The 12,256-nt window shown below is 49.1% G+C and overlaps 1 pseudogene; it reads right to left on the bottom strand.

Moving 5' to 3' along the window:
* LOC104851017 overlaps positions 1 to 12,256 on the bottom strand; it is a 43,730-nt pseudogene that overhangs the window by 28,127 nt on the left and 3,347 nt on the right.

Genomic DNA, 12,256 nt, shown 5'->3' with positions numbered 1-12,256 from the left:
ACAAAAAAAAAAAAAAAAGAAAGAAAGAAAGAAAAAAGAAAGAAAGAAAGAAAGAAAGAGGGTCTCTTTCACAAATGCATCCAAAAAAAGGTAATTTCTCAAGGGCCCGGGGAGGTCGTGTTCGGGGGAGAAAGCTTCAAAGGGTGCAAGGGAGCTCGTTTTCTCCCTCATGGGTAAAGCTGGCCCTGCCCACTGGGACCCTGCTTACAGAACCCTATAGGTGAAGTCGGATCAACACGGGCAGTGCTGCTCTGGCCATGCCCCTTGCGGGAGGCTGGCACAGTACGGCTGCTGAGAACGTGAGGACTCAGGCCTGAGGTCCAGGGAGCCCTCGAGCATCTGAAAAGTAGATTTGGGAAAAGGAAATGACCAGTGTATCCGAATAACCTCCCCCTAATCCTCTGACTTGTAAATCTTCTTAAGATTCTAGAACCCACCAGCATAACCACAGTCCTGGGGGAAATAGCATCTTAACCCGATGTCCACTCCCTGTCATTATTCTCAAATGTTTTGGGGACCGTGCAAGATTTCTGTTGTTTCTATGATTCAAGAGTGATCAAAGCTCCCTCTCTGCCTGATATACCACCCTGCTGACATCTGCACCTGTCCGTGCTCCACGTTCCCTGCTATCTGAGTTCGGCATCTACCTGCCCACTTCTCTCCTTCCCTCTCTCCTCTATCATGAGCCTCATGAGGCAGAGAGAGCCCCCGATCTGCTCATCACTGTGACCCCACTGCCCAGGGTGGTGCCTGGCGCCAAACGGCTTCTGAGAATATTTGTCCAGTGGACGACAGCAGGATCACGATGATGATGAAGATGATGATGTTGAGAGTTACTCTGAGGCAGGCGCTGTCCCTCTCTCTTTCAAATATCATTTATTTATTTATCCTCCAGCAGTACAGCGAGGCAGGAGCTATTACTCACATTCAATCCAAAACACGGAGACCAGAAGCTAAAGTAAAATGCTAAGTAAAATGCCAAAGGTCACAGAGCCAGTGAGGGACAGGGCCAGACTGCACACGCAGGCAGGGCAACTCCACAGTCCTTCACCACACGCTCTGAGGCGATGCAGAAGCTCAGTCCTCCCCAGAGAAGTCCTGTGGGGGATGTGACACGATGAAGAACAGTGTCCCCAGCTAGACGGTGAGAGACGCCACCGGGAAGCAGAGACCGGGAAGCAGAGAGAGACCGGAAATGGGTCGATCGGCTCAAGGGCAATGAGAACCCTGCTGCTGAGTGGCAGAGTGAGGCCAGGGTGTGCTCGAGGTCTGGGAAGGACTAACAGACAAAGGCGGGAGGAAGGCACCCTGGGAAGGGAATCGGATGGCCAGAGGCATCCAGGTAGAGAGGGGAAGGCCACGTCTGGAAGGGATGAGGGAGGAGCCCTGGACGAACCGAGGCTGGGGAGGGGTCGGGAGGAATGGGGGCCGCTCCAAGAGGCAGGGCTTGATCGCTCCAAGAGGCAGGGCTTGATCGACAGTGTGAGCCCACAGCTGCGGGGCGTGACGCGGCCGACACTGCCTCCGTCCTGCCTCTCTGCTCAGCCGGGTGACCTCAGAGACACGGGGACACCAGAGGTATGTGGTGTGCACAGGGATCGAGTTCTAATTTTCGATGGTCCAAGGTGGGAAAGCCAGGGCAACACAACCGGAAACCCAGCGAACCAGTGTGGCTGGGCAGGAACGAAAGGGCAACTGGGCCACTGAACGGAGACGGCCTGGGCTCCAAGGCCCCCGGGGCTCTCAGCTTCGCTGTTTGTCGATGCCCATTTAATCCTGTGAGCCTCCGCCTTTGTGGGGGAGACTGCTCCCTTCTTCTCTTCCTGCCTGCTTAGGAACTGGCTCTCCACAACGCACCTGCTCCGGGCTTCTCACATGGTGGAGTGGCCTGCAGCATTTAGACTAAACACACACATTTTCTACTATAGATCTGTGATGATGTCTTAAATGCCCTGGAAAAAAGTATTCCCTCCTAATCGCCAAGGTGGGGGGCTGCCTAAAAAGCAGGGAACAGAGGAGCCGAGCCCTGGTTCTGGACTGAACTTTTGAAAAAATGATTTCTCATCGCAACCGTTCTGCAGTCGGGCACGAGGGAAAGTTCCTTCCAGAGAGGGAAGCAGATGGGCTGCTCTCCAAGGCCCCACGTCAGGCACACGGAGTCTCGCAGGCCACCCCAGCGTGAGGCCAACATCCTTTCCACGCCCAGGGCCATTCCAGGATTCACACAGGTGTCCTCGTCCCCCAGGACTCAGAACATGAGCCAGTCATGATCTGGTTCAGCTCTTCCCTGTGAAGTTAAGACCTGAAGGTTTCCAGGCTCACTTTCCCGGAACAGTCCACCTGGAGTGTGGCTTGACCACCTGATTTTCCCAAACCCGTCCCAGGGCTGGCTGGGTGTGCAGCCCAGACGAGAACCACTGCCTTACAGCCGAGCCCACCCAATGCAGCGGCTCACAGACCATCTCACCAACAGTTACTTACTTGCCATTGTCTTAAAATGAAACCAGTTTTAGCTTAAACGTTATTTTGGAAGGAAGTGTTACATCATTAGAGTAATTGGAAAGCAAATCTGTCACGTATTAAGCTCAACTTCACATATAAAAGGCCAAAGCATAGGGCCGGGGATTTAGCTCCGTGGCTAGGTGCCTGCCTGGCAAGTAAACACAAAGTCCTGAGTTCAATTTCCGGTACCAAAAAAATTAAATAAATAAATAGAAAGGTCAAAGCAACCCACTCCTCCTCTCCTTGCTCTGCCCTGCTTTCCTTTACTTGACCAGCACTTGAGATATTGCTTATTTCACTCTTTCCTAAAATATCTGCTCCCTGAAAGCTGCGGTCCCTGTTAGGGTACTTTTCTCCATCACGTGACCCTTACCTGGCCCGCTGTGCTCTCAATAACTATCGCTCAACAAACTAGTCAATAAGAGAGGCCACAAATGAACACATAAAAAACACCCCACAATGATTCAATTCCAACCTGGATTACTTACTAAGGACGACTTACTGACCACACTAAGCTTGAAGCCTGCTATGCCCCTTGGTAAAGTAGAGGGACGTGAAAGCCCTTTCGACTCCAAACAGAGCCTTTCTCCTTGACCAGGTGTCAGCACCTAGAGAACAAATGTGTCACCCTGTAGGAGTCAGAAGCATCTTGAATGCATGGAGGAGACCGGTGCTGGTAAGTAGGTCTGAGTCTAAAGTCCCTGGGATTCCTAGCCCACCTTCTGAGAGGTGTTGCCTCAAAACACTCTGATGCCCAGTCCTGAGAGCAAGAAATACACTTTCCTACATCTGTGGCCAGGACATCCTCTACGAAAAATGCCTTCCCTTTCCTCTCAGGTATGTACAAGGAGAGCAAACCACCTTTCCATCCTTCCCATAGGCAGACCTCTTTCCACATGAATCACATTTGATTGTGATTTTATTATTTATTTATTTGTTTATTTATCTATTTATTTATTTATTTGGAGAGGGTTTGAGACAGGGTCTCACTGCATAGTTGAGACTGACCTGGAACTCACTATGTAGCCCAGGCTGGTCTCGAATTCACAGTGATCCTCCTGCCTCAGCCTCCCGAGTGCTGGGATTAGAGGTGTGTGCCACCATGTCCAGCTTGCGATTTTATTTTTAATCCCAAGCATCCCGAAGACCCACTGTGCTTCAGGTGCTCACATGGACTCCATGCTGGTTGCTCGTCCACAGAAGATGCTGACCTCTCTGCAGTGGGAGTAACCAAGAGCCAAGGCAAGTACAGCCACTCAGTCACTTGGTGAAAGTCCTTGAGGGCTGTGCTCAGGATTTAGCCATCCATGCATGGCAGGGGTTTGGAAAGAGAAGCTCTCATTAAGGGCACAGTTTAATTATTCACTCCTTTGTGAATATCAGCCAAAAGCCATTTTTTTAAAAAACCCAGGGTAAACACAAAACATCAGGAAAAAGACAAAAGGATTCATACAAAGATGATTAAGTGAAGGCATTAATGAAAGGATATCCTATTAAGAAAGTACATTTCTTTACAGAGCTGTGTCATATCATCCTTTGGGCCCTCTGCTGGAGGAGTAGAATCAAGTGTGAAATAATACCTTGTTTGTTTGTTTTGTTTTTTGAGACAGGGCCTCACTATGTAGTTGAGACTGACCTGGAACTCACTATGTAGCCCAGGCTGGTCTCAAACTCACAGCGATCCTCCTGCCTCAGCCTCCCGAGTGCTGGGATTACAGGTGTGCGCCACGACACCTGGCTGAAATAATGCCTTGTTAATTGTGTCCTCTCTTATTATATGTGTAGGACAGTGCTGTATCATACCTCCATGAGTATAAAATATCTTGTACCTGCTTTATGATCTATAGTAGTGATCATGCTTTATCAAAGCTGCTTTTAGTGATGTTACTCTAGAATGTTTTCTTTCCAGATGATGATTAAGAAGCTAATAACAATTTTTTAAAATGGTGCCAGATGCCACAACAGTAACAGAACTTTGCTGTTTTCTGGGTATTTTTCTTTTCTTTTGTTTCCTTCTTTCTTTTTTTTAAATGGAGCATGCTGGATGTCTCTATACATTTGTTCAGATGACTGAAGAACCTGGAAAAGCTGTTGCTTCTATTGATGTATAACATACTGCTATTGGGCTTTTTATATAAATATAAATATACATATATATGTATAATTTGAACTTTTGGAAACTTTAACTGTGCTGTCAACTTTGGAAAAAGTTATCCCAGTTTACTGTGCTGAGTTGGCGTTGTACAGAAATTAACAGCCATATTGGTCTAGAAATGTCAAACATCTTTTTTTCACTTTTACAGGGGTAGCACACTATATTAAATATGTAAGGTCTTATCTACATGGGTTTGATTACAGGAACTAATAAAGTATTCTCTAAATAATGAAGGTAAAAAAACAGAAAGAGAAGCTCTCTCATTCTTGTTTAGCCAGCTGGGTCCCTAGCAAGCTAGTCCCACAATGAATTAGGAGCCAGCACGTGGCTTACCTGGGCATATTTATTTACCTGTGGTTATCCTGTCCCATGGGGGAGAGGGGGCCATCGAAAAGTATTTAAAGGATTTCACTTCTCCATACTCAGCACAGGTTTGCTCTGCCCGGCAGAGGAGTGTTCCATACACCCAGACCAGCTCCGGGTGCCATGTGTGGGCCCAGTCCCGCAGCTCAGAGCGCTACGCTGGGGCCTGTGAAGAGGAGGGAAAGTCTGGGCATGGAGGCACACGCTGGTAATCTCAGCGACTGGGAGGCTGAGATGGGAGGATTGCGAGTTCACAGCTATATAGTAACAACCTTGAAAGAAAGGGAAGGGAGAGGGAGGGGCAGGGCCGGGCAGGGCTGGGCAGAGCTGGGAAGGTAGCTCAGTGGTAAAGTGCTTTTCCAGCATGCACGAGCCCCTGGGTTCACTTCTGGAGGAAGAGGGGGACCGGAAGAACCAAGGGGTGGAGAGATGTAAAGTGCGAGCAAAGTCCTCGCAGCTTCCTGTATTTTCTGGGACTGTGCAACATCTGCAATCCAGCGCTGGAAACAGGAAAAGAAAAAGCAGCTAGATCAGCCCATTTCCTGCAACACTGTTAATAAAGGTCCCTGTGGCACTGTTTGATACTAAGAGGCCCTCAGCCCTGCGAAAACTGAGAAAACAACAGTGAAAGCCCATGTAGTGAGTGTGACGTGCGGGCATTGTTCAAAGAGCCTTACAAGCTTTCAGGCTTGTCCTTTACCCTAAAGACTTCAGCAGGCACTTCCATCAATAACAATGAGGCATCCTCTTCTGTGCCTGTGGTTGCATGCTTTCAAAGCTTCAGAAATTAACGAAGTCATTACGCTGTCAGCCCCTGTCCAGAGCATGACCAGACGTGGCTTTTATAGGTGGTGAAAGCAATGGTGCACTGCATGCTGCATTTACACGTCACGCCTCACACCGGCAGTGTGTCGGGGGGGCTATCGACAAAGGCCCTGGTTTCCGTCCCCAGCACCACAAACAAACAAACAAGCAAACAAAACAAAACAAAATAGATGTCATGTCCCTCTTATCTCCATTTTGTTTGTTTGTTTGTTTGTTTTGGTTTTTTGAGACAGGGTCTCACTATGTAGTTGAGACTGACCTGGAACTCACTATGTAGCCCAGGCTGGTCTCAAACTCACAGCGATCTCCTGCCTCAGTCTCCCAAGTGCTGGGATTACAGGCGTGAGCCACCATGCCCGGCTCTCTTATCTCCTTTTATGTGGACTGTTGGCACTGACCTTCCGGGAGAGCTCCTGCCAGTCATTTTGCACAAAGCCCCTTCTTAATTCAGGGTTCTCTGATGCTTCTCCTTGTGTAGACCTACGTGACTCTGTCACATAATCTATGTTGTGTGATTTTTGTCACGTATCTCACAGGAAGGATGCTACATCTCTGGGCATCACCATGGGACACCTGAGTGGCCTGACTTCATGTATTTTGTACCTAACAACCCAAAAGGCAGGCATTACAGTTATTATTCTCTGCACCGGTATGGACGTCTGTGTCCTCCCAGAGTTATGCACCGACACCTAACCCCCAAGGTGACGGGATCAGGAGGTGGAGTTTGAGAGGTGACAGGTGGTGACAGCAGAGTCCTCGTGAGTGGGATTTGTCCCCTTCTATGAGGAGGTCCAGAGAGCCATCCTGTTCCTTTCTATATGTGAGGACATGAGAAGGAGGTGCCATCTTTGAACCAGGAAAACGGGCCCTCACTAGTCCCTGACCTGCAGGTCCCCTGACCTTGGATTTCACAGACTCCAGGGCTGTGAGAAATAAACTTTTGTCATGTAGCGGGTGATGACATTTTGTCATAGCAGCACGGACTGAGACATTTCTGTTGAAATGACACCGAAAGCAGATGACACTGAAGGACAGAGAAATTACATTTAGAGATAAAGTAAGCAGCTAGGAGCAGTGTGGGTGTGTGTGGGGGTGTGTGTGCACGCCTGTAATCCCAGCACTTGGGAGGCTGAGGCAAGAGGATCACCATGAGTTTAGGGCCAGCCTGGACAACATAGTGAAACCTTGCCTCAAAAACCAAAGGGAAAAAGAGAAGAGAGAGGGAGAGAGATGAAAGAAGTAGTGAGCATCGAGATTTAAATCCAGCCAATGAGGCTCCAGGTTTTATGCCTCTAACCACGAGTTTATTTTGCCCTTTAAAGCGAACTGATGCTGGCCAGTTTTATCTGTGCTGTGGAATGGGTTTGGATAACATTGTTATCCCTGCTTTAGAAACAAACCCCTATGATACCCGAAGTAGCTCTATGCGTGCTATCTCATCTAAACCCGCAGTCGCCCTGGGCCTAAGCACTGCTGTCCCACTCACATGAGGGCTGCCCGCCAGGCCACCTAAGGGCCCACAGAGGCAGGAGCTGGCCTCCTGCACAGGCCTGGCCAACTGCAGAGCCTGGCACAGAAGCACTGTGTGCTCTTGGCATCCACTGCCCACCATGCTGTGCTGCTTGCAGGGAGGAAGAAGATGGAGCCTTGGTTTTCACGATCACCGAGTACCTAGTCCTCAGTGTGTCCTGATGCTGGCACTTTTCCTTCAAGTATATTGAAATTGACTCATTCTGTCTTGCAGAGGAACCAGAGCAAGTCCAGCTCGGGTCCCAGGCTGGTGAGCGTGGCTAACAGAACGCCTAGGCCTGGGCCTGGTGGTGCACTCCTATAATCCCAGCACTTGGGAGGCTGAGGCAGGAGGATTGCCATGAGTTTGAGGCAGCCCAGGCTACATAGTGAGTTCAAAGCCAACCTGAACCACACAGCGAGACCCTGCCTCAAAAACAAACAAACAAACAAGCAGAGCCTGAGCCTGCAAGGCCCACGGTGTCCAGAGCGATGTCTCACCTAGGTCTCCTTAGATTTAGGTCAGCATTCACCTAGGTCTCCTTCGATTTCTCTCAGGCCGGCCCTTCCTTTGACTCTGTAGACAACTTTTTAAATTCTGGTTGATGCTCCTGGAAGTGGAACTGTAGCCTGTGTAACTACCTTTGATTTTGTATCCTGAAACTTACTGAACTTCTACTTACTTGTTCTAACATTTTAGAGGGTTCCGATGATTTTCTGTATGTAATCACACTGACTGCAGATACACACTGTTTTACTTTTTCTTTTCCGGCCCGAGCGCCTTCGTTCCTTTTTCTATCTTTTTATTTTTTCTATTTATTTATTTATTTATTTTTGTTCTATTGCCCTGTTTTACAGCTTCTAGTAGAACGTCAAGCAGAGGTGGTTAAGAACCCGGCATGGTGGTGCATACCTGTATTCCCAGCGCTCTGGGAGGCGGAGGCAGGAGAATTACAGGTTTGAGCTCAGTCTTGGTAATTCAGTGACTTAGCAAGACTACGTCTTGAAATAAAAAAAATAAATAAAGATGACTGTACCTCAGGGAAAATCCCCAGTAGTGAAAAAAGTCAATCTCTTGTCACTGCTATTACTCAAGGAGCCCTGGACTCACATTTGGATTACTATAATCACTTCCTAACTGGTTTTTCTGCTTCTGCCCCCACCCTGCAGTCTCTTCTCAAGCTCTTTGTCAACGGATATTGGCAAATGCCCTTCTGCTCATGTCACCACTCTGCTCGACTCTGCCTGGTGACTTTGCATCTCTAAGTAAAAGTCAGTTTTCTTTCTATGATTTTTCCAGCCCTTAAGATGACCAGTAAGCATTTTCTGTGCCTCAGGGCCTTTGCACCTGCTACTCCCTCCAATAGAATGAGCTTCCTCTTGACCTTCCCACCCAAAACTTCTTACCACCACAATTCATCACATTCCCTGTGCATGCTTATTTCTCTTTCTTAGGACTTGTACTATCTAACCTGTTATGTAGATATATACACACGTACATATGTGATATATATATATTTTCTGATTTACTGTTTCTCTTGCATTCCCTGGTGCATAAACTCAGTGAAGGAGCACATTCCTTTGGGTTCATGATTGCCTGTTGCCGCATCCGCAGAATGTCATAAAAGCCCACCATAGAGGCTGAGCAAGTCGTTGTTGAATGGGAGTGTAAATGAATAGCTTAAAAGTAACCACTATCATAGGTGGTTCATAGACACTGAATGAAAAAGAGAGGCTGTGTTCAAATGTGAAAACACACTGACAGAGCCCCTGGACACAATGGCCAGGGTCCCCCGGCATTGCTGTGAGCCTGCAGCCCTCGGAAAGCTGCTGTGAGGTGTCCAGCCCTCTGTCCTCCCAAGCCTGGTATCTGAAACCAGAAGGAGCTGGGTAGGAAGAGGTGGAAGGTAATTGCCAAGACACAGGAACCAGGGTCCCCGCACTTAAGGGAAGACAGCGCAGCCAGAGAGGGAAACTCTGGTGGGCGCCACAGCCCCTCACGCAGAGAGCAGGTGAGGCTTTGGTACAAAGCTGCTTCTGGTCCTGAGAAGACAGAGCATTTTCTTCCTCTTTCCATAGCCTCGTGGGCTGTGTCATGGGCCTTGGTCCTGTGCATTCTGAGCACTGCTGGTTTAGGGGTGCAGGTGTCCTGGGGAGTGCAGGGGCAGGGGAGGAGTTGCCTGAGCCTGAGAGAGGGACCAGGGACACCTCCTGGGTTTCAGGTCGTATGCATATTGGACCTCGTAGTTAAGGGGACCCTTTAGGGTGGGTCCCTCAAACCCTCAAGGTTCTGTGCTAGCAATTTCCTCAAAGGCTGATTTGTATCTCACTCTACGCTGGCTGGCTGGGCTACCAAGCTACCAAAATAATAGTGAGGGTTGTGCAGTCTTAGTGCCACACCCTCTGCTATGAGGTGTTAAGTACCTGATCGGAGCTGAGATAATGGCTTTCAGAGGAAGCCCTTGAATGGTTTCACCTCCATTCAAGGCTGTGACCCAACACAATTCAGTTAAAGCTAAGATTTCTAACATTGGGCCGGGGATTTAGCTCAGTGGTGCCGCCGCCTGCCTCGCAATCACACGGTCCTGAGTTCTATCCCTGGTGCTAAAAAGAAGATTGCTAACATGGACAACCAGACCCGATCTGCAAATTAAGGGTAATGCCAGGCTCCTCTTCTTCATTTCCTGGAGGGAGTTCAGTGCTTGGTTTTTGTTTCCTAAATGATAGGGGTTTAACCAGGTAATCTAAGCCGTGAATCCCACTTCTTCGTGCTTTTTGACAGAGAAAGTATTGCTGTCAAGCTGTGCCAGTGAAAGAGCCCCGGACCGGCCAGAGCACTGCCACCTGTAAAGACTGAAGGACTTTGAAACAGCCTTCTATAAGATCTCTAGGCTCAGGGTGTCTGCAGGCCAGAGCTGAGCTCCTCAGAATACCAGTCAGAGGCTGCCCAGGCTGGGAGAGCAGCCACCGCCTGGGCTGCGGAGGAGCACGAGTCATTGAGGTGGGGGCTCCGCAGACCTTGGCTAAAACCCCTCGGGGTAAATTGCCCCTTGGGGCTGCAGGTGTGGGTGTAGCTCAGTGTCAGGGTGCTTGCCTGGCATGTGCAAAGCCCTGAGTTCATCATCAGAGCACATGCGTGCACACACACACACACACACACACACAGTTCATGCTACACCAACCACACCTCATTACATTGGCAAAGCTTTAAAGCCAGCATGAAGAAAGGCATAAACATCATATAGGTCTCTGTTAAAATGAGATGGCTCCTCTATCCTTCTGGATTTTGCAAAGAATCCCAATCTTGAATCGTTGCTCGAAATGAGTGCTGGGTGAGAAGGACTCCTCTCCTCGTTTTCCTTTTGCTGGGGTCTCATTTTCAACCTGCTTTTGTCTCATCTGCAAAAGTGAAACAGCTTGGCCTAGCGCCTCACCAAAATGTCTTCCATTCCCCACAGTTTTGCACAATCATCTCAATTATTTTGTGATCAAGAGTTGAGGTAAGAAATGACAACAGAGGGGCCCGGGATTTAGCTCAGTGGTTCCACTGCCTGCCTCTCAAGTGCAAGGTCCTGAGTTCGATCCCCAATTACAAAAAACAAAAAACAAAACAACAAAAAAAAAATCATAGCATAAAATACATGTCAAATATTTTTTGCAAGAAAAAAAAAAGAGAAAGAAATCTATGGTGGATAGAATGACAGTCCCCCAAAGACGTCCACATCCTGTCCCTGGAACCTGTCTGATCTTCCACAGCCAGAGGAGAAAATGAGGAGGCAGATGGAGAAGTAAGGCTGCTAAATAGGAGGGTGTGAGACAGGGAGGCTGCCTGGATTACCCCAGTAGGCAAGCATCCTCCAAGTAGAAGAGGGCGGCAGAACTGAGACAGCAAGCGGGTGCCGCCATTTGGGAAGACAGAGTGACCCAAATCTGCTGCCTCTGGGGATGGGAAGTGGTGACTGGCCAAGGAATGCGGCCGCCCCCACAAGCTGGTGTTGCTGCCACTAGAGCTGCTGGAAAGGGACACAAGCTTCCTGGTGCCACCGGTGTGATGTTAGCCCTGTAAGACCCATTTCAGACTTCTGATCTCCAGAACTGGAAATCAGGAATTTGGGGTGTTCTCGGTCCCTGAGTCTGTCGTAGTTGCTAACAGCAGCAATAGAAAACTGCTGAATGTTCAAGTCACGCCAAAGCTCTCTTGCTTTATCTATTCACACACTCGCTCAGCCCCTGAAAACGTCCCAAGGGCAAAGCAGTGTGTTGGAGCCTTCTCAGGAACAGGGTAGGAACAGAAGTGAAGTTTGCGCCTGGGGCCTGGGAGTGTAGGCAACAGAGACTGCAGAAAGATGGGAAGAGAGGAACAAAAGATGAGGGATTTTCAACCTGCTTTGGCCGAAGGTAGTATCTCAGGATCTGCTGTTCTCCTCTTGACTCTACAAACTGCTGTATTTTGTGGCCCAGATTCAGGTAATGGTCGATTCATCGCTTTTCTCCTGTCCCAGAACAATGAGCGCTGCTTCTATGCCCACTCGCCAGCATCCTGAGTTGGGTTTCTGGCTCCTGCCTCCCGTTACAATCAGACCATTAGGAAATCTCAGCCAAAGCGCAGACTTCAACCGGCCACAAGAGTGTGCCTGTGAGGTGGCTGCAGGTTTTTGTGTTTTTCCCCGCCTGCCAAACCAGAATTAGCCGGTATAAGAACCAACGAGCGTGAAGATTTGAAATTGCAAGGATTGGAAGGAAGCTCGGGAGAGCCTCGGACACCTCCAAAAGCACCCTTTTTAAAGGCGCCTGGACGCGACCATCGAGCTTCAGGGCCCACCTGGCCGGGCAGCCAGCGCAGAGCTGAGCCCGGACCCAGCGTCTGCAGGATGATCGGCGACAGCGCGGTGCTGCTGGACG

This window comes from Fukomys damarensis, unplaced genomic scaffold (genome assembly GCF_012274545.1).
Source record: "Fukomys damarensis isolate Sample0158 unplaced genomic scaffold, DMR_v1.0_HiC HiC_scaffold_16, whole genome shotgun sequence".
In the NCBI taxonomy this organism is placed as follows: domain Eukaryota; kingdom Metazoa; phylum Chordata; class Mammalia; order Rodentia; family Bathyergidae; genus Fukomys; species Fukomys damarensis.
This window is presented reverse-complemented; position numbering and strand designations above follow the sequence as displayed.